Consider the following 26,473-nt stretch of genomic DNA (forward strand, 5'->3'; position numbering starts at 1 on the left):
TGCCGAATGGAATGAACACTCCAGTGAGTACAGAATATGGATTGAGAGTAAATCGAAGAAAGACGAAAATAATGAGAAGCAGCAGAAATGGAAACAGCGAAAATCTTAACTTCAGAATTTGGGATCATGAAGTAGACGAAGTTAAGGAATTCTGCCATCTATGAAGCAAAATAACCCATGACGGACGGAGCAAGGAGGACATAAAAAGAAGATTAAAGCTGGTAAAAAGAGCATTTCTGGCTAAGAGAAATCTGCTGGCACCAAACATAGGTTTTTATTTGAGGAAGAAATTTCTGTGAATGTATGTTTGGAGCACAGCATCGTATGGTGGTGAGATAAGAACTGTCGTAAAACTGGAACACAATAAAATCGAAGAATTTGGGATGTGGCGCTACAGAATAGAAAATTAGGTGGTCTGATAGGGTGAGGAATGAGGAGGTTCACCGCAGGATCGGCGAGGAAAGGAATGCATAGGAAACACTGTCAAGAAGAAGGGACAGGATAAGACGTTATTTGTTAAGACATCAGGGAATAACCAGACAGAAGACCCTTAAAAAAAAGAAAAACAAGGGTCTAATGTCTGGCCACGAGAACTTTAAGAAACAGGTACACAAGAGGGGTGTAGAGAAAGAAGCCCTTACGCGTACGTAGACTGTATTGCGAAGGGGATGAAAGCGCACCATAATTAATCTTCCAAAGTGACGCATTGGCGGTCAAAAGACACAGAATATTCACCTCATTAATTCGTGAAGAAATTGTGTGTTATGCAGAACTAGTAAATGGTGTCGTACTACTCTCTGAGGGTACAGGCGGGCTTCACTGGAATGGCAGGGATGCGCAACGCCACAATAAACTCAGTTTCGGAGCGGACAACAGTGCGCTAAGACCACTGTTGTTTTGCGCCCCTGTGTAAGTCAAATCAAATCAAAACCATACAAAATTAATCTACAGGTTTTCAAGCCGAAATAAATTATAGTTTTTCAAAGGGCTCAATTTCTAACTCATTTTGTTGGTTATTCAGCTTGTGAAATTTGGTCGATCCAGTCTTTAATATCTGTTATACTAGACTTGCACTTCCGTCGAGTGTTCACCGTAAGGACACACACTGGGCTCCGGTGATGCGGTGGTCGTGGTCCTCAGGCGTGATTTCTGAGATCGGGACGTGACGTCATTTTTCGCTTCAACGCCGCTAGCTATCGACGGGCCCTCCACGGCTGATCGCCTTTAGGTGGATTCTGAACTCGTTAAGGCGGAGGCGGTCTGGTTCTGGAGTTCCGCTCGTCCTGCTCCCGATGGTGTCTTCTGAGGCTTATTATCAGCATCTACTTATAACGACCGACCTTATGCTGAATACGAAATTTTTCAGTTTGTTGTTGGAACATGACAGTTGTATCAGTAACGAAAATTTCTAGATCACGCAATGTTTACCGCACCAAAGCGGCGAGAAAAGCAACGCTGTGACATTGAGAAGTGCGTGTTGAACTGATGGTAAACGGTTCTAAAGCTAAGTGGTGTTTCTTGCTAACCTAACTAAGTACAAGACGTTACCCATGGAACAAGTGTTTATGTCAGATATTACCCTCCCTGCGAGGAGGATACTTTATGCCCAAATTTCGAAAATATTGTAATCTACACAGTTACTTTATGATCTGAAAATTTTGAAAAAATATTTATTGCTTTTCATGAATTCTTGCACCAGATTCCATAAATCCTTTAAATTTTTCATTCAAACTAACCCAAAAATTTAAATCTTAGGAGTAGATGTAACTTTCCAAATGGATGTCATATTGAGTATTTTCGGGTTCGGGACCTTCCTTACACGACAACATCTCTTTAAAAAGTGCGTTGTGTGTAAACGTCAACAACAGTTAATGAAATTTATGTTTTCAAATTTTTTTACAGTAGTCTTAAACTGCCCGCCAGCCCCCCCCCCCTCCCTCCCCGCCTCCCACTCACGTTGTTAGCAGACGTTATGAAAGTATGTTGATACTGTTAAGCATGTGCTAAAAGTTCTGGACCCTACTTAAACGTCGTATGGCTTTCAGAAGTATGTTATTATTATAAGTCAATAACAACTAACGAATTTCAGGTTTTTTTCAATTTTTTCGGGAAGGGCGTAAAGTCACCCCCCACCCCCACCCCCAACCCTTGGTAATGTGCGTTACGGAAATTTCATTGGTACTGCTGAGGTTAAGAAGGAAGGAAGATTAGTGTTTAACGTCCCGTCGACAACGAGATCCTTAGAGACGGAGCATAAGCGGGAATTAACGAAAGATGGGGAAGGAAATTGGCCGTACTCTTTCGACGGAACTATTCCGCCATTTCCCTTAAGCAGTTTCGGAAAATCATGAAAAGCCTAAAGCAGGATGGCCAGACGTGAATTTGAACCATCGTCCTCCTGAAAGCGAGTGCTAACCACTGCACTACCCTGTGCGGTTCACTGTTAAGACACACATCTTCTTACCCTAGTTTTTGGTTTCTCTAAAAATCCACCTTCTTCCAAAACGCTTCACATTAATCCAGCTATGTGATTACCTTCAAGACGCCAACGTCCTATTCCCTGTGTGCATATGCTTATTTATATTTAGACAATACAGGGACATTCAGCTGAGCTGTTCATCTAAGATATAGTAATTGTGTTTTCACAAGATAAATTGTAAAAAAACTCCGCACTTCGGTGCGGCCCGCCACGAATTCCTCTCCAGTGCCAGCCTTTTCATCTCGGCGTAGTACTTTCAACTTACGTCCTCAATTATTTATTGGATGCATTCCAATCTCTGTCCTGCTCCACAGTTTTTACCCTCTACAGCTCTCTCTAGTACCATGGAAACTATTCCCTGATGTCTTAAAACATGTCTTATCTTCCTATCCTTTCTTCTTGTCAGTGTTTTCCATATACTCTTTTCCTCTCTGATACTGCGAAGAACCTGCTCATTCCTTACGCACTGAGTCCACCCAATTTTCAGCAGTCTTCTATAGCAGTACATCTCAAAAAGTTCGATTCTTTTCTGTTCCGATTTTCCAACAGTTCATTTTTCACAACCATATAATTCTGTGCTCCAAGCAGGAATTCTTCTTCAAATTAAGGCCTATGTTTGATACTAGTAGACTTCTCTTGGCCAGGAATTCCCTGTTTGCTAGTGGCAGTCTACTTTGTTTATACTCTATGCTTCGTCCCATCTTGGATTATTTTGCTGTCTAGGTAGCAAAATTCCTTAACTCCATCTATTTCCTGATCACCAGTTCTGATGTTACGTTTCTCACTCTTTTCGTTTCTGCTACTTCTCATTACTTTCGTCTTTCTTCGATGTAGTCTCAGTCTGTCTTTTGCCCTCATTAGAGTATTCATTCCATTCAACAGATCCGGTAATTCTTCTTTACTTTCAATGAATAGCAATGTCATCAACTAATCTTATCATTCATACCCTTTCACCCTGAATTTTAATCCAACTCTTGAACATTTCTTTTACTTCCCTCACTGCTTAATCGATGTCTAGATTGGACAGCAAGGGTGAAAGCCTATAACCCTGCCTTAAACCCTTTTAATCGGCGCACTACGTTTCCTGCTCCTGCACTCTTATTGTTCCCTCTTGGATCCTATACCTATCGTATATTACGCGCCCTTCCCTATAGCTTACTCCTATTTTTATCATGATTTCGGACATGTTGGACCATTCTGCATTGTCAAACGCTTTTTGCAGGTCGAGAAATCCTATGAACCTGTCTTTATTTTTCTTCAGTCTTGCTTCGATTATTATTCGCAACACCAGAACTGCTTCTCTAGTGCCTTCACCTTTCCTAAAGCCATACTGATCGTCGTCTAACAGCTCCTCAATTTCCTTTTAAATTCTTCTGTACATTATTCTTTCCAGAAACTTGGATGCATGTGCGATAAATCTCGCGCCTGTCGGCTCTTGATCTCTTCTTCTCATAGTTACATCAATTACAAAGATATCGCATCAACTTTGCCTTTTCCTATCGAACTCCAAAAAGTCTAAAACGAGATTAGTTCAATGGAGTCTCACTTTTCAGACTCCGATTACAAATTTCGGAGTAAGTAACGCAGGATTTATCCGTTTTTGAGATTGAACCGATATCTAAACATGGAAATTTGTGAGTTCGTCACGCCGGATAAGGAGGAGACAGAGTGTTGCCCCACCGTGACACCGGTTTAAAAGAAAGAAGGAGTAAATGTAGCTCCCATTCTGTCTGTGTTGATGACGTGTGTGGTTGGGAAAAATAATTACCATTCGCAATACAAGCGACACCACATAAGCTAATTCTTTATGAAGAAAGAGGAAGGATAGCGAAGAGAATAGCTGAGTTCTACGCGCAAGCGTATCCTGACAGACCGCGACCAAAAAATCAGCAAATTTTCAAAATATTGTAAATGGATGGGCACTATAATAGTACAGAGTCGGTATGGAGCAAGTCTGGGACGAGCGTAGTGAACCAAATAAATGTTCTAATAGCTTGAAAGCCTGTCTCTACTTTATATTTTAACCCGTGAGTTTATAAGATACTACGACCTCCGGTTTTAATACTATGAAACATTTACCTTGCATTCAAATCTGACTAATACGTGAACAAAACGCAATCTGACTAATTTCATTGTATCTCTCATAGTAACATGGACTTTCTCTTAGTGCAGTTGGGTAATGAAAGCTAAACCATGACACAGCAGAGACCGTTATCCTTTACAACAGATCACATGCAGCTAACAGCTAACTGTATTTAGGAATTACACCTTACAGCTACAGATCGTGGGGTGCAAATGGACTTCTGCAATGTATTCTACAACAAGTAATAAATTGAAGATCTAAGCTAGCGCGATGGCAAAATATCGATATCTCCGTCACCGCAACCGTGTGCCTTGAATTTCTACTGAAACACGAAATTAACTAGATAGATGAAAATTTCATCCAAAGAAATCAGAAAGTAATATCATTGCTAAAGTCAGTTCTCTCTCTCTCTCTCACTCTCTCTCACTCTCTCTCTCTCTGTCTACTATAAATTTAACGGAAGCGAAACGCAATTCGTTCGAGAACGTAATTCCTCAGTGAAAACATGCGATAATTTCAATAAAAATCAGAGGAATGAAAAATAACTTTTTAAGGCTCCCAAATTAGATGAATACTGAACTTATATGAACACAAAACCTCATGTATTACGTACAAGAGGCGTTCAATGGAGCATACAGTTTTGCATGATCGTACATTTACAAAAGGCCACAAAATAATTTTATATTCGTATTAAAGCCCATAATGTTATTCAATCAGTGATAAACCAATGACATAAGCAACGCGCAGATCCAGATGACTGAAAATAAATTTGATATTGATTCTCACATGTTCTGACCAGTCTATGAACTCGAACAAATGGGCTGACATTGTCCATATGACATACAACTCCAAAGTGCCTGCCTCTCTTAAATCTGAAAAACCACGTAGCGTGTAATTGTGTAAAGGTGGCGCATGCAAGCATCTCACCTTTCCCCACCCCCACCCCCTCCCAAGATTAAGCGTCAATCCTAAAGAGATCGGAAAGTCCATACAGCCGCAGGAGGAGGAACAAGGGTGTGTCCCTTTGTCCACTGGCCATGCGGCCCTCTCTAATTCAGTCTGCCCGCCAAGCAATAATATTGGCTGGCTCGCTTCTGAGTTTAATCTACTTTCTTATGACATGTTTTGTAATTCCCAGTCACAGATTAGTTAATCTAGCTAAAGGCTGCGTGACTAAGGTAACTGGCGACGTGCAAGTGCTTATCGATAAGTGTATGATTATATGACATGAAAGATGTCAACAGTGGAAGACTTTGAGGCTGTTGCTCACAATCCAAATATTAGCAACAGACATTTAAAGCGCTTCTGGAATAAGTTATCAGAGAGTTATTCGCATTCTGTACGTGAAATGCTTTCATTCCTATCAAGCGGCACTTCACTATCCAAAAATGGTTCAAATGGCTCTGAGCACTATGGGACTAAACTTCTGAGGTCATCAGTCCCCTAGAACTTAGAACTACTTAAATCTAACTAACCTAAGGACATCACACACATCCATGCCCGAGGCAGGATTCGAACCTGTGACTGTAGCGGTCTCGAGGTTCCAGACTGTAGCGCCTAGAACCGCTCGGCCACTCCGGCCGGCCACTTCACTATCAGATTAACCTGAGCGATTGTAGAAGACGCTTATCTACATCGACATCAAAATGATACACATTCCGCAAACCACTGTACGGTGCGTGGTGGAGGGTACCCTGCACCACCATTAGTCAGTTCCTTTCCTGTTCCACTCACAAATATACTGAGGGAATAACGATTAGCTATATGTCTTCGTATGACCCTTAATTTCTCGTATTTTCGCGGTCCTTGTGCGAAATGCATGTTGGCAGCAGTGGTATCGTTCTGTAGTCAGCTTCAAATGAAGGTTCTCTAAATTTTCTCAAAATCGTTTCTCGAAAAGAATGTCACCTTATCTCTAGGCATTCCCATCTAAGTTCCCGAAGCATCTCTATAATACACGTGTATTGTCGGAACCGATAGGTAACAAATCTAGCAGTCCGCCTCTGAATTGCTTCAGTGCCTTCCTTTAATCCGACACGGCGCGGATCCCGAACACTCGAGCAGTACTTAAGAACAGGTCCCACTAGTATCCTACGAGGTGCGACAATAAAGTAATGAGACTGATGTGAAAAAAATGTTGCTTACCGTTTTAGTCAAGTTTAGTGTTGTCTCCTTCAAAGTAGTTCCCTTCTGATTGCACAAACTTTTTCCATTGCTTCTGCCGTTAATGGTAACATTTCTGGAACTCATCTTCTGTAATATCCTCCAAGACCCTCGTCACAGCTTTTTGGACATCTCGTGTTGTTTGAAAATGGTGTCCCTTGACCGCCGTTTTGACTCTTGGAAATAGAAACAAGTCGCACGGAACGATATCTGGTGAATAAGGTGCTTGTGGTAGTACTGAAATTTGTTTTGAGGTTAAAAATTGCTGTACTGACAGAGCAGTATGGGATGGCGCATTATCGTGATGCAGGATCCAATTATCATCAATGTTGGCACGGACGTGAAGAACTCTTTTTACAAAGTCTTTCTAAAATTTCTTTGTAGTAATATTGGTTAAATGAAACTTCCTGGCAGATTAAAACAGTGTGCCCGACCGAGACTCGAACTCGGGACCTTTGCCTTTCGCGGGCAAGTGCTCTACCATCTGAGCTGCCGAAGCACGACTCTCGCCCGGTACTCACAGCTTTACTTCTGCCAGTATCTCGTCTCATATTGGTTAAATGTTTGTCCAGGATGCAGCCACTCTTAAAGAAAAACTCCCTTGGGATCGAAGAAGCACACAAGCATGCATTTCACTTTTGTCTTTGACATGCGAGCTTTTTTTGGTCTGGGTGACCCCTTTGAGCACCATTGCGAACTTTGGCGTTTGTCTCTGGAAAACAACTTTCATCACCAGTGATAACACGGCTCAACAATTCTGGATTGATTTCCGTTTGCTCTAACAGATCGGCTGCCACATTTTTCCGTTTTTCTCGCTGTTGTGGTGTGAGATTTTTGGGGACCATTTTTGCACAAATCTTTCTCATACCAAGATCTTCAGTTGTTATTAGACGAACCGTTTCTCGATTGATGTTCATTCATCTGCAATCATTTTCATGGATAATCTTCGATCAGGTCGTACGAGTTCACGCACCCTGGCCAAGTTGACATCCGTCCGTGAGGTTGATTGTCGTCCACTGTGGTCTTCATCTTCAACATTCGTTCTGCCTTCACAAAACATTTTATGCCAACGAAAAACTTGAGCTCATGACATAACCTCCTCTCCAAAAGCCTTCTGAAACTTACTGTAAGTTGTCGTCGCATTTTCGCCCAATTTAATGCCATAAGAAATGGCATACCGTTGCGCAATATTATGCGGTTCCATTTCCCTGGCGAGAGAAACAAACACGTGTTAACTTATTACAGCACAACTCACGACTGAGCAGTTGCACTTAGTATGTGCCGCGTGGACTAGAAGCAGCTTATATACCAAGGTAAAAGATATTGTGCCTAAGCAAGCCTGCAGAGTTGCCACATCTTGCAAAGAAAATCAGTCTCATTACTTTATTTTCACACCTCGTATATGCGGCCTCCTTTGTATATGAACCATACTTTTCCAAAATTCTCCCAATTAACCGAAGTGAACCATTCACAATTCTCACATGTTCGTTCCATTTCATATTACTTTGCAATGTTACGCCCAGATATTCACACGACATTACGGTGTCAAGCGGGACATTATTAATGCTGTATCTGAACACTACGGTTTTTATTTATTCCCTACTATCGATATTAACTTGCATTTCTCTACATTTAGAGCTGGCTGCTGTTCATCACACAACTAGAAATTTTGTGTAAGTCTTATTGTATCATCCGACAGTCACTTATCTAAGACTGCTTCTTGTACACCACAGCGTCACCAGCGTCACCAGTAAACAATCTCAACGGTCCTATCACACTTCCCTGGGGGACTCCTGAAGATACCCTTGATTCTGACGAACACTCGCCGTAGAGGATAACGTATTGGATTCTAGTACGTAAGACGTTTTCGAGTCACTCACATATCTGGGAAATTATTTCGTATGCTCGTACCTTCGTTAACAGTGTGCAATGGGGTACCGTGTCAAATACTTTTCGGAAATCAAGAAAATATGGAATCTGCCTGTACCCTTCATCCACAGTTCGCAGTACATCATGTGAGAAAAGGGCCAGCTGAGTTTCGCACGAGCGATGCTTTCTAAAATCGTGCTGATTCGTGGACATAATCTTTTCGGACTCTAGGAAATTTATTCGAAGTTAGAACGTGTTCTGAAAGTGTGAAGCAAACCGAGTAAGGATATTTGTCCGTAATTTTGCGGATTCTTTCATGTACCCTTTTTATACACAGCAGCCACTTGCACTTTTTTGCAGTCGCCTGGGACTTTGTGCTGTGCGATACATTCGCGAGAAATGCAAGCCAAGTAAGGGGCCAATGCCGTAGAGTACTCGTTGTAAAGCCGAATTGGGCTTTCATCCGGATCTGCCGACTTATTTGTTTTTAACTCTTTTGGTTATTTCTCTACGCCAGCGATGCTTGTCACTATGTCATCCATACGAGACTCTGTGAGATAGTCAAATGACGGTATGTCCGTGCGACACTCTAGCGTGAACGATTTGATAAACGCTAAATTTAAAACCTCGGCTTTCGGTTCCCTATATTCTGCTACCACACCTGACTGGATGGAAGTCTTAGATTCGCTAACTGATTTTATGTAGGACCAGAATTTTCTCGGGTCTTCCGACAGATCTTTTGCTAAGGTATGACGATGATACTTCTAGTATGCTACAGGCACAGATCTTTTGACAGACGCACAAATCTCTACAAATCTTTGCGTTTTGTCCTTTGCGCGTTCTCTTTTGAAAAGAGAATGCAACACCCCTTGCTTCCCTAACATTTTCCGAATCTCGTTGTTAAACGACGGTGGGTCTTTTCTGGCCATAGTCCACTAACTAGGCACGAACTTCTGCAGTGTATGATTTACATTTACAATCTGCTTAAACGTTGTCCATAATTCCTCTAAGTCCATCATACTTTAACTAAATGATGTCAATTCATTGTGTAAGTGAGATGCCAATAACTGCTTATTTGCTCTTTATAGCAGAAACACTCTCCTAGCCTTCTTGATTGATTTATTAACTTTCGTAATCATAGTCGCTATGATGACATCATGATCTCTAATTGACATTTCTGTAAAGACGTTGTCGATAAGGTCTGACCTGTTTTTAGGTACAACGTCCAAGGTATTTTCGTTGTGTCTGCGCTGCCGAGCTACCTGCTTAAGATAGTATTCGGGAAACTGTGTTTAACAATGAGTCTCGGAAAACGTTGAGGAAGCAAAGGGTGTTGCATTCTCAGTTCAAAAGAGAACGATTAGTAGAGATTCATGTGTCTTCGCAAGACTGTCTGTCTGTACCCCCTGCAGTGAATCCATAGATATGCCATTTTATTCTAGGTTGGTTAAAGTGCCTCTAACTAGTATTGCATGATGTGGGTATTTATGCAGCTCTGACTGTAGACTTTCATTCATTGACTCTCGAACTGTCATAGCGGAATGAAATGGGTAGTAAAAACATGCAGCAGTTAATTAGGTTTCATGTAGATCTGTTGCCGGCCGGAGTGGCCGAGCGGTTCTAGGCGCTACAGTCTGGAACCGCGCCACCGCTACGGTCGCAGGTTCGAATTCTGCCTCGGGCATGGGTGTGTGTGATGTACTTAGGTTAGTTGGGTTTAAGTAGTTGTATGTTCTGGGGGACTGATGACCTCAGAAAGTCCCATAGTGCTCAGAGCGATTTGAGACATTTTGTAGATCTGTTCTACATGTACATCTACATTTATACTCCGCAAGCCACCCAACGGTGTGTGGCGAAGGGCACTTTACGTGCCACTGTCATTACCTCCCTTTCCTGTTCCAGTCGCGTATGGTTCGCGGGAAGAACGACTGTCTGAAAGCCTCCGTGCGCGCTCGAATCTCTCTAATTTTACATTCGTGATCTCCTCGGGAGGTGTAAGTAGGGGGAAGCAATATATTCGATACCTCATCAAGAAACGCACCCTCTCGAAACCTGGCGAGCAAGTTACACCGCGATGCAGAGCGCCTCTCTCGCAGAGTCTGCCACTTGAGTTTGTTAAACATCTCCGTGACGCTATCATGGTTACCAAATAACCCCGTGACGAAACGCGTCGCTCTTCTTTGGATCTTCTCTATCTCTTCCGTCAACCCGATCTGGTACGGATCCCACACTGATGAGCAATACTCAAGTATAGGTCGAACGAGTGTTTTGAAAGCCACTTCCTTTGTTGATGGACTACATTTTCTAAGGACTCTCCCAATGAATCTCAACCTGGTACCCGCCTTACCAACAATTAATTTTATATGATCATTCCACTCCAAATCGTCCCGCACGCACACTCCCAGATATTTTACAGAAGTAACTGCTACCAGTGTCTGTTCCGCTATCATATAATCATACAATAAAGGATCCTTTTTTCTATGTATTCGCAATACATTACATTTGTCTATGTTAAGGGTCAGTTGCCACTCCCTGCACCAACTGCCTATCCGCTGCAGATCTTCCTGCATTTCGCTACAATTTTCTAATCCTGCAACTTCTCTGTATACTACAGTATCATCCGCGAAATGCCTCATGGAACTTCCGACACTATCTACTAGGTCATTTATATATATTGTGAAAAGCAATGGTCCCATAACACTCCCCTGTGGTACGCCAGAGGTTACTTTAACGTCTGTAGACGTCTCTCCATTGATGACAACATGCTGAGTTCTGTTTGCTGAAAACTCTTCAATCCAGCCACACAGCTAGTCTGATATTCCGTAGGCTCTTACTTTGTTTATCAGGTGACAGTGTGGAACTGTACCGAACGCCTTCCGGAAGTCAAGAAAAATAGCATGTGCCTGGGAGCCTGTATCTAATATTTTCTGGGTCTCATGAACAAATAAAGCGAGTTGGGTCTCACACGATCGCTGTTTCCGGAATCCATGTTCAAATGGCTCTGAGCACTATGGGACTCAACATCTTAGGTCATAAGTCCCCTAGAACTTAGAACTACTTAAACCTAACTAACCTAAGGACATCACACACACCCATGCCCGAGGCAGGATTCGAACCTGCGACCGTAGCAGTCCCGCGGTTCCGGACTGCAGCGCCAGAACCGCACGGCCACCGCGGCCGACGAATCCATGTTGGTTCTTACATAGTAGATTCTGGGTTTCCAAAAACGACATGATACTCGAGCAAAAAACATGTTCTAAAATTCTACAACAGATCGACGTCAGAGATATAGGTCTATAGTTTTGCGCATCTGCTCGATGACCCTTCTTGAAGACTGGGACTACCTGTGCTCTTTTCCAATCATTTGGAACCTTCCGTTCCTCTAGAGACTTGCGGCACACGAATGTTAGAAGGGGGGCAAGTTCTTTCGCGTACTCTGTGTAGAATCGAATTGGTATCCCGTCAGGTCCAGTGGACTTTCCTCTGTTGAGTGATTCCAGTTGCTTTTCTATTCCTTGGACACTTATTTCGATGTCAGCCATTTTTTCGTTTGTGCGAGGATTTAGAGAAGGAACTGCAGTGCGGTCTTCCTCTGTGAAACAGCTTTGGAAAAAGGTGTTTAGTATTTCAGCTTTACGCGTGTCATCCTCTGTTTCAATGCCATCATCATCCCGGAGTGTCTGGATATGCTGTTTCGAGCCACTTACTGATTTAACGTAAGACCAGAACTTCCGAGGACTTTCTGTCAAGTCGGTACATAGAATTTTACTTTCGAATTCACTGAACGCTTCACGCATAGCCCCCCTTACGCTAACTTTGACATCGTTTAGCTTCTGTTTATCTGAGAGGTTTTGGCTGCGTTTAAACTTGAAATGAAGCTCTCTTTGCTTTCGCAGTATTTTCCTAACTTTGTTGTTGTACCACGGTGGGTTTTTCCCGTCCCTCACAGTTTTACTCGGCACGTACCTGTCTAAAACGCATTTTACGATTGCTTTGAACTTTTTCCATAAACACTCAACATTGTCAGTGTCGGAACAGAAATTTTCGTTTTGATCTGTTAGGTAGTCTGAAATCTGCCTTCTATTACTCTTGCTAAACAGATAAACCTTCCTCCCTTTTTTTATATTCCTATTAACTTCCATATTCAGGGATGCTGCAACGGCCTTATGATCACTGATTCCCTGTTCTGCACATACAGAGTCGAAAAGTTCGGGTCTGTTTGTTATCAGTAGGTCCAAGATGTTATCTCCACGAGTCGGTTCTCTGTTTAATTGCTCGAGGTAATTTTCGGATAGTGCACTCAGCATAATGTCAGTCGATGCTCTGTCCCTACCACTCGTCCTAAACATCTGAGTGTCCCAGTCTATATCTGGTAAATAGAAATCTCCACCTAAGACTATAACATGCTGAGAAAATTTATGTGAAATGTATTCCAAATTTTCTCTCAGTTGTTCTGCCACTAATGCTGCTGAGTCTGGAGGTCGGTAAAAGGAGCCAATTATTAACCTAGCTCGGTTGTTGAGTGTAACCTCCACCCATAATAATTCACAGGAACTATCCACTTCTACTTCACTACAGGATACACTACTACTAACAGCGACGAACACTCCACCACCGGTTGCATGCAATCTATCCTTTCTAAACACCGTCTGTACCTTTGTAAAAATTTCGGCAGAATTTATCTCTGGCTTAAGCCAGCTTTCTGTACCTATAACGATTTCAGCTCCGGTGCTTTCTATCAGCGCTTGAAGTTCCAGTACTTTACCAACGCAGCTTCGACAGTTTACAATTACAATACCGATTGCTGCTTGGTCCCCGCATGTCCTGACTTTGCCCCGCACCCGTTGATTCTGTTGCCCTTTCTGCCATTATATGTGACTAGACAACTTCATTGTCACATTCATCTTCGACCTCAATAGAGACAACATTTTTGTCAACTGCAGTGCACTCTGCACTTCCTACCCGGCCTAATCAGTCTTTCTGATAAACTTTCGATGACTCAATAAATATCTCAGAACTTTCTGCTTCTGGTTTCAGCCAGCTCTCGGTCCCAAGAATAATGTGAGCTGCTACGGTCGCAGGTTCGAATCCTGCCTCGGGCGTGGATGTTTGTGATGTCCTTAGGTTAGTTAGGTTTAACTAGTTCTAAGTTCTAGGGGACTAATGACCTCAGCAGTTGAGTCCCATAGTGCTCAGAGCCATTTGAACCAATAATGTGAGCTCGAGAATCTTCCTGGAGGACAATACTTTCGGGAACTTTGTACGAATACTTCGACAGTTTACAGTTAAAATTTTGACAGTCGAAATATCTTTACATTGAATGCGGTCCGATTCTGCTATCTGCGTATCAACTAGTTAGTTTTTATCAGGATACCTCAACTTCCTTTGCATACTGCACCCCTGACCTATCAATCGGAGTCTTACAATCCCCACCCGACAATGTAGGACCATAAATCAGCAGTCAAGACAGCCACAGAGTCGGCGAAGCCTTTGATTGAGACCATCTACTTTGATGCAAACCAAAGGACCCGATCAACTCTGGGAACAGTGCTGCAAATAGCGAGCTCTACTTGCACCCCACGCACGAGGAGCAGAATTCTGTCGCTCGGTTTTTGTGCGACACGAGGACAGTAGGATAATTTTTGAAGGAATTCTCTTTTACATTTGCATGCCATAGAAAGCTGAATGTCAGAAATACATACACTACTAGCCATTAAAATTGCTACACAACGAAGATGACGTGACGTGTTTCAGACGTGAAATTTAACCGACGGGAAGAAGACGCTGTGATATGCAAATGATTAGCTTTTCAGAGCATTCACACAAGGTTGGCGCCGGTGGCGACACCTACAACGTGCTGACACGAGGAAAGTTTCCAACCGATTTCTCATACACATACAGCAGCTGACCGGCGTTGCCTGGTGAAACGTTGTTGTGATGCCTCGTGTAAGGAGGAGAAATGCGTACCATCACGTTTCCGACTTTGACAAAGGTCGGATTGTAGCCTATAGCGATTGCGATTTATCGTATCGCGACATTGCTGCTCGCGTTGGTCGAGATCCAATGAATGTTAGCAGAAGATGGAATCGGTGGGTTCAGGAGGGTAATACGGAACGCCGTGCTGGATCCCAACGGCCTCGTATCACCAGCAGTCGAGATGACAGGCATCTTGTCCGCATGGCTGTAACGGATCGTGCAGCCACGTCTCGATCCCTGAGTCAACAGATGACGACATTTGCAAGACAACAACTATCTGCACATACAGTTTGACGATGTTTGCAGCAGGATGTACTATCAGCTCTGAGACCCTTGGTGTCCTTGACGCTCCATCACAGACAGGAGCGCCTGCGATGGTATACTCAACGACAAACCTGGTTGCACGAATGGCAAAACGTCATTTTTTCGGATGAATCCAGGTTCTGTTTAAACATCGTGATGGTCGCATCCGTGTTTGGTGAACGCACATTGGAAGCGTGTATTCGTCATCATCACACTGGCGTTCACCCGGCGTGATGGTATGGGGTGCCATTGGTTACACGTCTCGGTCACCTCTTGTTCACACTGACGGGGGTACTGGGTACTGGATGTTACATTTCGGATGTGTTACGACCCGTGGCTCTACCCTTTATTCGATCCCTGCGAAACCCTACATTTCAGCAGGATAATGCACGACCGTATGTTGCAGGTCCTGTACGGGCCTTTCTGGATACAGAAAATGTTCGACTGCTACCATGACCAGCACAGTCTCCAGATCTCTCACCAACTGAAAACGTCTGCTCAATGGTGGCCGAGCAACTGGCTCGTCACAATACGCCAGTCACTACTCTTGATGAATTGTGGTATCGTGTTGGAGCTGCATAGGCAGCTTTTCCTGTACACGCCATGCAAGCTCTGTTTGACTCTATTCCCAGGCGTATCAAGGTCGTTATTACGACCAGAGTTGGTTGTTCTGGGTACTGATTTCTCAAGATCTATGTACCCAAATTGCGTGAAAATGTAATGACATGTCAGTTCTAGTATAATATATTTGTCCAATGAATACCCGTTTATCATATGCATTTCTTCTTGGTGTAGCAATTTTAATGGCCAGTAGTGTATTATTTAATCGCTGAGAATGCGCTCTGACTGATGCAGACAGGGGGTGTGAATGTCTTGTGATGGGATATCGGAGACTACGTGATTGTTCATTACTTCATCGAAGAAACCTTAACAGGTAAAAGACGCTCACGATTTGTTAGCTATACGCTACCTGCTCTCCTAGAGGAAGTACCACTTGTTAAAGCTAATGATAACGTAGGATTCGCTTCAGTGTGTGCAGAAATCTTTGCACCAGCGATGGCAAACAGTTATTGCAGCGGCTGCTGGGCATATCTGGCTCCTATTGACGTAAACCGAATTTTATGAAAGTATCTATGACTATATTATTTCTAGATTTACATTTTGTTTTTCGTTTGCTGATAAATTTGGCGTTGTAAGGGTATCTTTTGACACGGTGTAAGTTATTATTTAACAGCGTTTCTACTTCAATTTTTTCTGTTTTATAAAATACTTTGAATCTTTGACGCCCACCCTTCTTTCTGGCAGAAACACATGAGAACTGTCTCCGTAGTTAACTGGTGAATCATCCTTAGACGCCATGTCCGTTGTCTTCTAATCGCAGTGTCGGTGCAACCACATGTAGCCGTATGTAATTAGAAACCGTTTTAAATTAAACTTTCTTCACTATTTCGCCGTTGTAAGTAGACTCACTTAGCTGCGTCAAGCTGGAATGGCACATCAATTTGACGCGATTTTTCCGTAAAGGAACACGAACTTCTGCGTAAAACAGCAATCGGTTTCTTGTTCAGAACAGATAATTACTAAGTCCTATGTACTGTAATTACTCTGAAACTGCTAACCAATTTGTCAGAGTAACACGCCTTTGAATTTGTCTCTTTTAAAACCACTATGTTAACAGCAAAAATTAATATGCTTCTGTCTCGAAAAGTTGATACTGATATCTCTGTAATTAATATATCTATGAAAGGAGGCTATATGACATTTAGTGCGGACTTTCTCGCAGTTCATTTCGTTGAAAACAGAATTACGGTATCCTAAACAGTTAAGGAAATATGTGAATTGCCTTGTATACTGCATTTCCAGTATCGCATCGAATAATATTTTTTACTGTCATTATGTTAATAAAACGGGGGGTCATACCTGCGTACAGCCTCATGAGTACTGGCAATTTATCTATATAAATAGTGGTTCAGCTCCATGACAGTGAATTGAATTACTGGAAGAAATACACCAACAACTCACTTATTTCCTTGGCATAAATGCTGTTTATGTATGGATTACCATGTGAATTTGACCTCAGTTTATTGAAGCATCTTGCGTGACCTGAGTATATACTACACAATTTTAACACACGCAACACTTTCATGGTCTAGCACTGTATCTATAAGTTGCGAACGGTTCTGGCAAACACATTCCCTCATTCAGTATATGTTTCACTACTTCATACTTTTTACTTTTACGCTAGTAGTCGAGTGTTTCGCGTGTTGTTTGCCCGCTTAATGCATGTTTTTGATATCTCAGTTTCCATGGTGGATTTTTGTAGACATACTACGGGGAATGGCAGCAACCCGCGCACAAGGCAGCGAAGCAACTATCATTTTGTATTTCACACGAATATTTTTGCCCAACATCTTTAATTCGTCACGGCAAGAGTAGGGATGAATATAGATTGTTCGAAAAGTAATGTAGTTTTTCTCATTCTGTATTTTGGTAATGTGTCAAGCAAATAGTCCCTGTCTTATGTCATCAGGTAGAGTATCGCTCATTCTGGTGTCAGAGGTTATGGGGAAATATAGCGTATGATGTGTGCTACTCTCGTCCACAAGTGAGAAGAACCGAAGAAATGGGATTCTCACTGAAAAATCTGAAACGCATTGACTGTAGTAAAATGTCCCGTGTTATCTTTAATTCGATGCGGTCCGTGTAAATCTCGCCGAGGAGACCTCTTTGTGCAAGCCACTGAGCAGACATTTGTGAACTACTATAGGATTTATCTGTAAACCTTGTGTACACAACTTATATTTCACTTAATTCTATTGTACACTGACATGTGCTCTTTTTTAACGTCAATGACCGATGGTTACTAAAGAACGTGACAAATTGCCTCAAAAGAGCAGAGGATGATGGTAGTCTCTGGACACTTTGAGTTGCACATGGCAGCCCGCCATGACTTTCTGGAAGGGATGGTTTCTGGCCCTTAGGAGAAACCACTGCACGAGCGAATCGCATCAGGCATCTACAGAGTAAAATCAAATCTCACTCGTGTATCTCTAGAACTGAAAGTGGCATAACCGCCAAAGAAGATCTTGGTGCCTATGTTCTGAGGTATGCTATACTTTCTGTTATTAAATCTTTGTAGTAGTGGAAAGAATTGACAAAGCTGCAATATATGCAGATGCACTTTCCAATTGCCTCGTGAATAACGTATACATGTTCTGTGCTTTCACAATCATTATATGCTAAGTTGTGACGGTTTCCGTGAAAAGGCCATTACCGATTTCTTGTTGCATTCTTCAATCACTAACAGCCAAGACTACATCGCTAATGAACATGTCGTCGACGGGAAGCTAAATCCTAATCTACCCTACTGTTCGAGTTCAAGATACCGTCACAGCTGCTGTACACTATGTAATGGAATACGGGGTACATACTACACAAAACGATACTGCAGAATAAAAACTTTGTAAATATCAGCTTCTGTTCCAGGAGAACATAAACAGTGGCTGAACGATTACATGTGCGACACATATTTCTTGTGTGTTGGCAAGCAACGCGGTTTTATAAAGAGGAATATTCGTTCTGATATAGTAGAGTGAAGGCCAAATAAAACCTTTGTTTATTAAACCTACATTGGAATAAAAAACTCTGCAGGAAAGAGGAGAAAGTGTAATAACCGATATGATCACGCGAAATGAAAGTATGCAAAAGCAAACAGTTGTGAAATAGCGTGTACACCCACGTATATTACAATATTGCAGGCAATAATTTGGGATGTGAAAATTTATTGCGGTAAGTGTTCGCATCCGGAATAAAATCCACGTTTGTTAACCAACATCGCTGAAAATTTTAACCACACAATTTTCATTTATCTGAATGATTACGGCCAGGAACAAACATATGCAGAATATTTGTTGTTAAACATTTAACGAATAGTCGGAATATATTTTCAGAAACACCATGACATTTAGAACGTTTGTACAAATTAAGTAACGTATAAGAATAACTAAGACAACGGAGGCTAATGTGCAACAAGACAATATTTTCCGTTTCGTAGAGAATCTAAACAAACTAACAAATTTTAATGTTTTTGAGAATACTTGAAAAGAATAGAATCATCAGTTAACGTCTTGTAATGCGGTTCCACAGCCTCTGTTAATTCTTTAAATGGCATCATTCCATGTTTGGGCTGTAACTGTTTTTATTGTGCTATTGTAATTTCCGTCTACATGCCGCTATCAAGGATAAAATACGATGTCATGTTACTGCACAGAAACAGATTAACAAGGGCGGTGTTGTTTTCTACTTGTTACTATTCCGTAACATCACATCAAATTTTATGCTTAACAACGGCATACAGACAGAAATTACAGTATCACAGTAGAAACAGTTACAGCCAAAAGCAGAAATTAACGTCATTTAGAGAAACATACGTGGCGCATGAGTGTCAAATAGTGCACTGGACGCTTCACATTCAAGTAAAACGGAGACTGTACAATACACATGGAGTCAAACATGTGACTATTCCTCATGGGGGGCCATATTCAGCAGCGTGAAACACCCGTAAGAAAGAAGAGATGCCCAACTTTGTACAGATTCTCATACGAATAAGGAGCAAGCTGCGTGATGGAAAGAGGGTTACTGATGGACAGTACATTGTTAATAGCACGCCAGCCTACATTAATTCTGAGCCAATACAGACCCAATGAAGAACATACCATCGTGAAAGTTTCATGGTGTTATTCGACCTTCGCTACCAGTTAAAAAACTGATGTTACGACCTTAAGTGTCCTTGTAACGAATATTACTCGAAGTGTCTATAAAACTGTTATGGCTCTAACATAAAAAGTGTTCATTCAGAATACGCTTAAAGCGTCATTTTACAAAGTGTGCCCCATGTTATCGCTGAAGGATCGTCGTCAATAGTGGAATGGCGCTGTAGGTTGCCCGTTTACGCTAAAGGTCAGTAGTTGCCCTTTCAAGGGACGTAACTAAATTGGAAAAGCGAGAGACACTTCGGTGCTGGCCTAAGCTAAGAAACACGTCACCCGCTGTCTAGCTGTTGTATTTAGCGACACAGTCAGCATTGGTTGTTGGCATTGTGCATCCTTGTTAAGTCGGTACTTTTTGTTATGTTATCTACACATTCTTAAATCTTTTCCATTTCCGTATATTTCTTATTCTTCCGGCAGCTGCAACATATTACCTCTACCGGTGCCTTTCAATCTCCCTTTTAGTTATCATTTCCGCTTCTTGCCATGCAATTCGCCTATTTGGCTCAGTTCCCTGCCTAGCCACACTTAGCGTATGTCGGTTGTTCTTATGTAGCTTTTTGCACGTGTTCGCATTGCGCGCGCCGCAATATTTAACATGACCAATGCGATTCCCACAACACTTCGCGACATGCTGTGCTTAAAGCTCTACATCTCAAGTCGATGAAACGAGACTTACCTGAAAGTACAGTTTCCAAGAGATCTAAGGTTCTACCTCCTTTTGTTCGTGGTAAAAGATTATTTCATTTTTTTCACGATGCTGACCAAATCACTGGAACTCCTTCACCGTCTTCCACCGTCACAAACCAAAAAATTTCTGTGATATCTATGGTGATTGGATTCAGGTTTGTATCTTGTTTCTTCACGTTATAATGTTTGGGTGCGTTGTGCATTGTATATTTACTTACTCCCGTATCACATGGCCTGGTGCACGCCTTCTTCTAGATAGCTTCTTCATGGCTTGTATGTCAGATACTTCAACTGTAACAATTTTATGAGGGAACATGTGTGTATAATTTTGTGACTTTTATGGTTGGTGGTTTTGTTTAAGCCAGCGATAACGAGGAGACGCAGACTCTGTTAAGATTCGAATTTCCATGTATAATACAGCTTTGGACTTCTGGTTACTTTACAAAAGAGTTAATAAGGTCTGAAACTGTTTTTAAGTTTGTTGTAAGTTACTAAGCTCTCTCATTATTAAACACTGGATGAATATACGCTTGGCAATTTGCCGACTGTTTTAAGCAGAAGCAGATGTTTTAAGCAAGTTTTTCACGGGTTTCATGTTTATGACCTCATACCTCCTGAACTTGTCGTACAAGGACACAATTTTCTGGTACATTCAGTGGTGTACGTGGATACTGTCTGAAAATTGTGCTGCGAATAGAGCTTATAGTGAAGCACTATTAAATTAAAACGTCATGCGTATTAGTGATGGTTTAATCGCATGAACGGCGAAAATGTATTAAACGATAAACCTTTTTTCTTGCATCATTTTGTGGAGGATGTTAGCGAGAGAAAGTTTCGTAAACGGTTACACATAATTTCAGAGTTTTTGTAAGTCTCACGTACTGGATGAACAGAGACTGTGTATTTCCATGCTGTAACTTACGCTGCCTCAAGGACATATACACAGTTTCTAACGGTAATACTTCTCCTACATTCTTAAACATTTAAAATAAGATTGTACCACTTAATGAGTAGGTTATGGCAGCATTTTAAATTTTTAAATTCTGTCAATGGTTATGTGAAATACTGAAAATCAAATTTATGTAGCCCCTGAAAGCCGCGAGATAGGCAAACCTGCAACTAGGAATAGATGCGAACAAGGCTAGCCGCTTAGTACGTAACGTACGCTGCGCAACACAATTAACAGGCAACCCTCTTCAAACCCCGTAATTGTCTCCTATTGAAATTTGTCTCGAGGGTGATTACAGCATTCCTCTGTAATGGTGCAAAAGAGAGGTATCCTCGAACGTCACACTCAGGTTCGGCGACGCATCAAGCAGCGAAACGTCGTCACACGCAAAACAAGGTCAGAGCTCAGAAAGTGCGTCGTGTAAGGAGGGTTACTGACGTCGCAATGGCACCACAGTTCACTACAGTACTATCCACTGCCACTGCGGACGTCTACGATATGAGAAGATCGTCAGTCCCCCTCCTATCGCCGACCGAAGTGGCCGTGCAGTTCTAGGCGCTTCAGTCTGGAACCGCGAGACCGCTACGGTCGCAGGTTCGAATCCTCCCTCGGGCATGGATGTGTGTGATGTACTTAGGTTGGTTAGGTTTAACTAGTTCTAAGTTCTAGTTGACTAATGACCTCAGAAGTTGAGTCCCATAGTGCTCAGAGCCATTTGAACCATATGAACCCCTCCTATCAACATTTCAATCCTTCTTTTGATGCGTCTGCCATGGAGTCCAGAACCACGACGCCCAGCGTTGAAATGATGCGCTTTTCTTATGGCTGGCCGAGGGAAACATTTCAAACACACCGCCGCTCGGAACCGATACGAAAAGGGATCAAGCGCTGCCGTAAAGGACGCCATTGAAACCACCCCTCCCTTGTGGCGTTGATTCTCACATATTTTGAGGTCGAAACCAACAGTTCGCAGTGCTATAAGCTACAGGACGACTTTCTTGACAACGTTCGACACTACTGACACACCCCAGACAATTCTATCCTTGTGCAAGGACATCGTAGCGCTGCAACCCTATTGAACGAGATCTCTCCCCTTTGGAACGTAGCGCGACCGCAATTTTTATTCCGGCCAACAGAGTGGAGCCATCAGGGTCTATTCCAAACCACTCCACGAAATTTGAGTGTGATTCGAAGCAGCAAATATTTATGCATTTTCAGCCCACCTCTGGTGTGATGACGGCAGGGTGGTACACTGACACGTACGTGAATAAAACGACATACGACCCCTTGTAAGTAGGCTGTTTAGGTTTTATGTTGATAACGCCACGTAGTGCTCTGTATGAAAATCACTGACTGTGCTGTGTGCAGTCTGTGGCTGGTTTGCATTGTTGGAATATTTGCTATTGTAGTGTTGAGCAGTTGGATGTGAACAGTGCGTAGCGTTGCGCAGTTGGAGGTGAGCCGCCAGCAGTGGTGGATGTGGGGGGAGAGATGGCAGAATTTTGAGGTCTGGACGTGTGTCCATCAGAAAGAGCAAATTTGTAATACTGTATATCATGAACTGATATATATATGATGACTGAACATTATCAAGGTAAATACATTGTTTGTTCTCTATCAAAATCTTTCATTTGCTAACTATGCCTATCAGTAGTTAGTGCCTTCAGTAGTTAGAATCTTTTATTTAGCTGGCAGTATTGGCGCTCTCTGTATCTCAGTGGTTCGAGTAACGAAGATATTTGTGAGGTAAGTGATTCACGAAAGGTATAGGTTATTGTCAGTCAGTGCCATTCTTTTGTAGGAATTATTGAAAGTCAGATTGCGTTGCGCTAAAAATATTGTGTGTCAGTTTAGTGCTGATCAGAATAAGTAAAGAGAGAAATATCTGAGGACCTCCGGTTCTGCTCAGCCGTTTGAAAATCAAATAACGTAAGAGGTTTATCAGCACAGTCATTTATAATTTTTCTAAGGGGATGTTTCATACCCTCTAAGACCCCTCAGTTCGGCAAAGGCTTGGTGCCTCCCGCACACTTTTTTTAGCACATTGAAAATGTACCTGTACAGTGACTCCGATACTTATTCAAGCGATTGATGTTACGGTACTGCTGTGTTGTCTAAGGACGGGCAACACCTTCGACATTCCTTCCTCAAAGAGGCGATAGAGCGAAACCAGAGCGCCACTCATCAGGTATTTTTGAAGGTATTTTGCAGGTGTGGCACCTAGCTTATTGCTGAGCTGGGAGGTCTTGGAAAAACTCTTTGCTGTTTTCCGTGATCATGCCACAGGAGGGAACTAAACAGGAGGGATGAAGATGCTCAAACATTTGCTGCTTCTGACCACGTTCAAATTTTGTCAAATATTTTTGAATGGTCCCTGGTGGTTCCACTCTGTATACCAGAGCAATATTTGTGCTCGCGCTATACTCCAAAGGTTCTGAGCGGCGGTGTGTGTGAAATTTTTCCCTCGGCCACCCATTACAAAACAGCGTGATTTCAATGCTGAATGTCGCAGTTGTGGACTACATCGCAGAGGCGCCAAAGAAAGTGGTAAAGTGTGGATAAGAGGAGGTGTGACGGCCTTTCTATCGTGTGGCACGTCCACGGTGGCGTTGGCTGGAACTGTGGTGAAATTTGGTGCCAATGTGACATCAGTAACCCACCTTACACCGCACATGTTATGATCTCTGGCCTTTTTTTGCATGTGTCGACATTTTGATGTTTGGTGCGTCGCCGAATACGAGCATGAAGTCGGACGCCGACACCCTTTTGCACCATTATAAACGGATGGTGTAGGCACCTTTGAGGCAATTTTCAAGCTTCTGCGTCGCAATGTGACACAATTACTGGGTACCAAGCTGTGACCTTTTAATTGTTTTGCGCAGTGCCGATGTACGCACTGTAACGCTAACCATCAGGTCCGTCAGTAATGTAGATAATTATGATGATAACTTTGCCAATGGTGATAACAGTAAAAAGGAAGAGTGAAACTCTATAAAAGTATTAAGCGAACCGTCCAGTACTTCGAGAGGATAATCATCACCAACTGTATCATATGCCCTTCGAATTCGACTCAGTTTTATGTCATCATAAACTGACAACGGCCGGAATAGCGGTGTGCTGACCACATGTCCATCCGTTTCCGCATTTAGTGACGCCTGTACGCCGAGGATGACACGGCGGTCGATCAGTATCGTTAGGGTCTTTCGAGGCCTGTTCGGACGGAGTTTAGTTTTGAGTTTAATTTTTTATGTCATCGTATCTCCTCCGATAACTGCACAAATATTGGCTATTACAATTTCCACCAGCGACATATGAGTAGAGTGTGTGAGGGTCCATTATAACATAGTTATTAAACGTACTACCTGAGTCTAGTGGAAGGGTTAAACCCGTAGTTAAACAAAGTACAAGATAATGTTTCTGCAACATCAACAGTTACATGCACTTTAATTTCGTTCGTAACGATTAGTTCAACGTCATATGTTTATGTGCATTATTGTGTTTAACAGATTTCTGCGATATTAAAATTCAGTGGCAGCGCCAGAAACGGGTCTGTGAAGTTGAAACAGTAAATGTAAGCTGATAATTGCTGCAAAGAATAACGTAGTCAGCTGAGTCTGGGCGGAATTCTCAGCAGACAACGCTTCTTTTTTTTTTTTTTTACAGCGGTGATTTTAGCGTATGGCGCTTCTAGTTTGTCCCAGTTCCCATTTAGAGTTGCTGAGAAACAGACTTGTTCTTTATTGGAGTTAGAGATGGGTCGTAAATCGTTATTTTCCATTATAATTTCTTATCAGGGAGATCAGAAAGAGCTCTTCTACGTCAAAAGAATTAACAAAGTTCCGCCTAGTTGGAATTTTATTGATGATTGTACATTAGTGATAACGTTGCTTTGTTACTGCCAAAGGCCAGTAGCGGGGTTCATTTCCAATTTTTATATCTTTTAGAATATCAGTCGTTAACTGAGGGTAGTTCCATATAGACGAATACAATATACGCTACTGATGGGGTTTCGTAGACTTTCCCGGCGTTATAACTGCTGATATGCTTCACGGGTTTGCAGCCGGACGACGACATGATCCGGCTGCAAACCCGTGAAGAATATCTACGCTACTGATAATTGGCTATATGCCCCAATACCGTTCTGGTAACTAAAGATTTTTGTTTCCAGCCCATAATATACAGCAGAATATCGTTTAACAAATATTTTATTTTTTGATAAAAATTAAGTTGCAGCTAGTCCTAGGACACTAACATTTAATCACTGTCAACGACAAGGAGAAATGCTGAGTAGGCAACCATGTGGCCTCAAATACCCACAAGTAATAAATTAATATTCATCCAATTTTCAAAAACAAAAGGAAGTATTTTATGTAGCTCACAGTCGTAATAAATTGACGCAGTCACTCAGTGTTCTTCAAAGATCTGCCTTCAGCAGGCTTACAGAATATAACTGGATTTTATGGCCAAGTACGACGACACGGTAAAAATATTTATGTTTTGAGGCGTCCGTAGCATGATCTTAGAGAAATACGCACGATCATTTTACCGATAGTGACGGATCTACTATTTTTCTCATCTAGAACCATTCTTAAACTGGGCGTATATTTCGCAGTAGTCCCAACAGCCTCTGATTTCGAGCTCGGTCTTCGATTTTTCAGTTTGATCATCGTGACATTATCCCCATGGTGTAGTTTATGCTATTCCCGTCGCCCTTAATGGTGTTGCCTACTCGGCTATTTCAGTCACTGAGATATCGACTGTGTTCTCCGACTGGTTACAAACAAGTGCAAGCAAATCAATGGCGTATTTGGCATAAGGGTAACGCTGTGTTGCCTTGTGCCCCGAAGATAATCAGATGTATGTGTAGCTGAGCATGGATAAAGAAAGGTGCGTGCTGAAAAGGATATCGGCCCATTTTAGATCTGATGTGAGATACAGGAGTCAAGCTCATCTTTAGTTATTACTCTGCTTCGCAATAAAAACTTCCTCTAACTGCTATACCACGAAATGATGAAATTAGAGATATTTGGGGATATGCAGAGCAGTACCAACAACCTGCCTTCCTGGGCATCACCCTGGAATCTGAGGAAAAGGAAGGAAATTATGTAGTTCACCAACCATGCTCCGCTACATAACATTACAGTGACGTTTCATGTACAGAGTAGCTGCAGGTAAACTGCCACATGTCTTCG

This window comes from Schistocerca serialis, chromosome 2 (genome assembly GCF_023864345.2).
Source record: "Schistocerca serialis cubense isolate TAMUIC-IGC-003099 chromosome 2, iqSchSeri2.2, whole genome shotgun sequence".
Taxonomy (NCBI): domain Eukaryota; kingdom Metazoa; phylum Arthropoda; class Insecta; order Orthoptera; family Acrididae; genus Schistocerca; species Schistocerca serialis.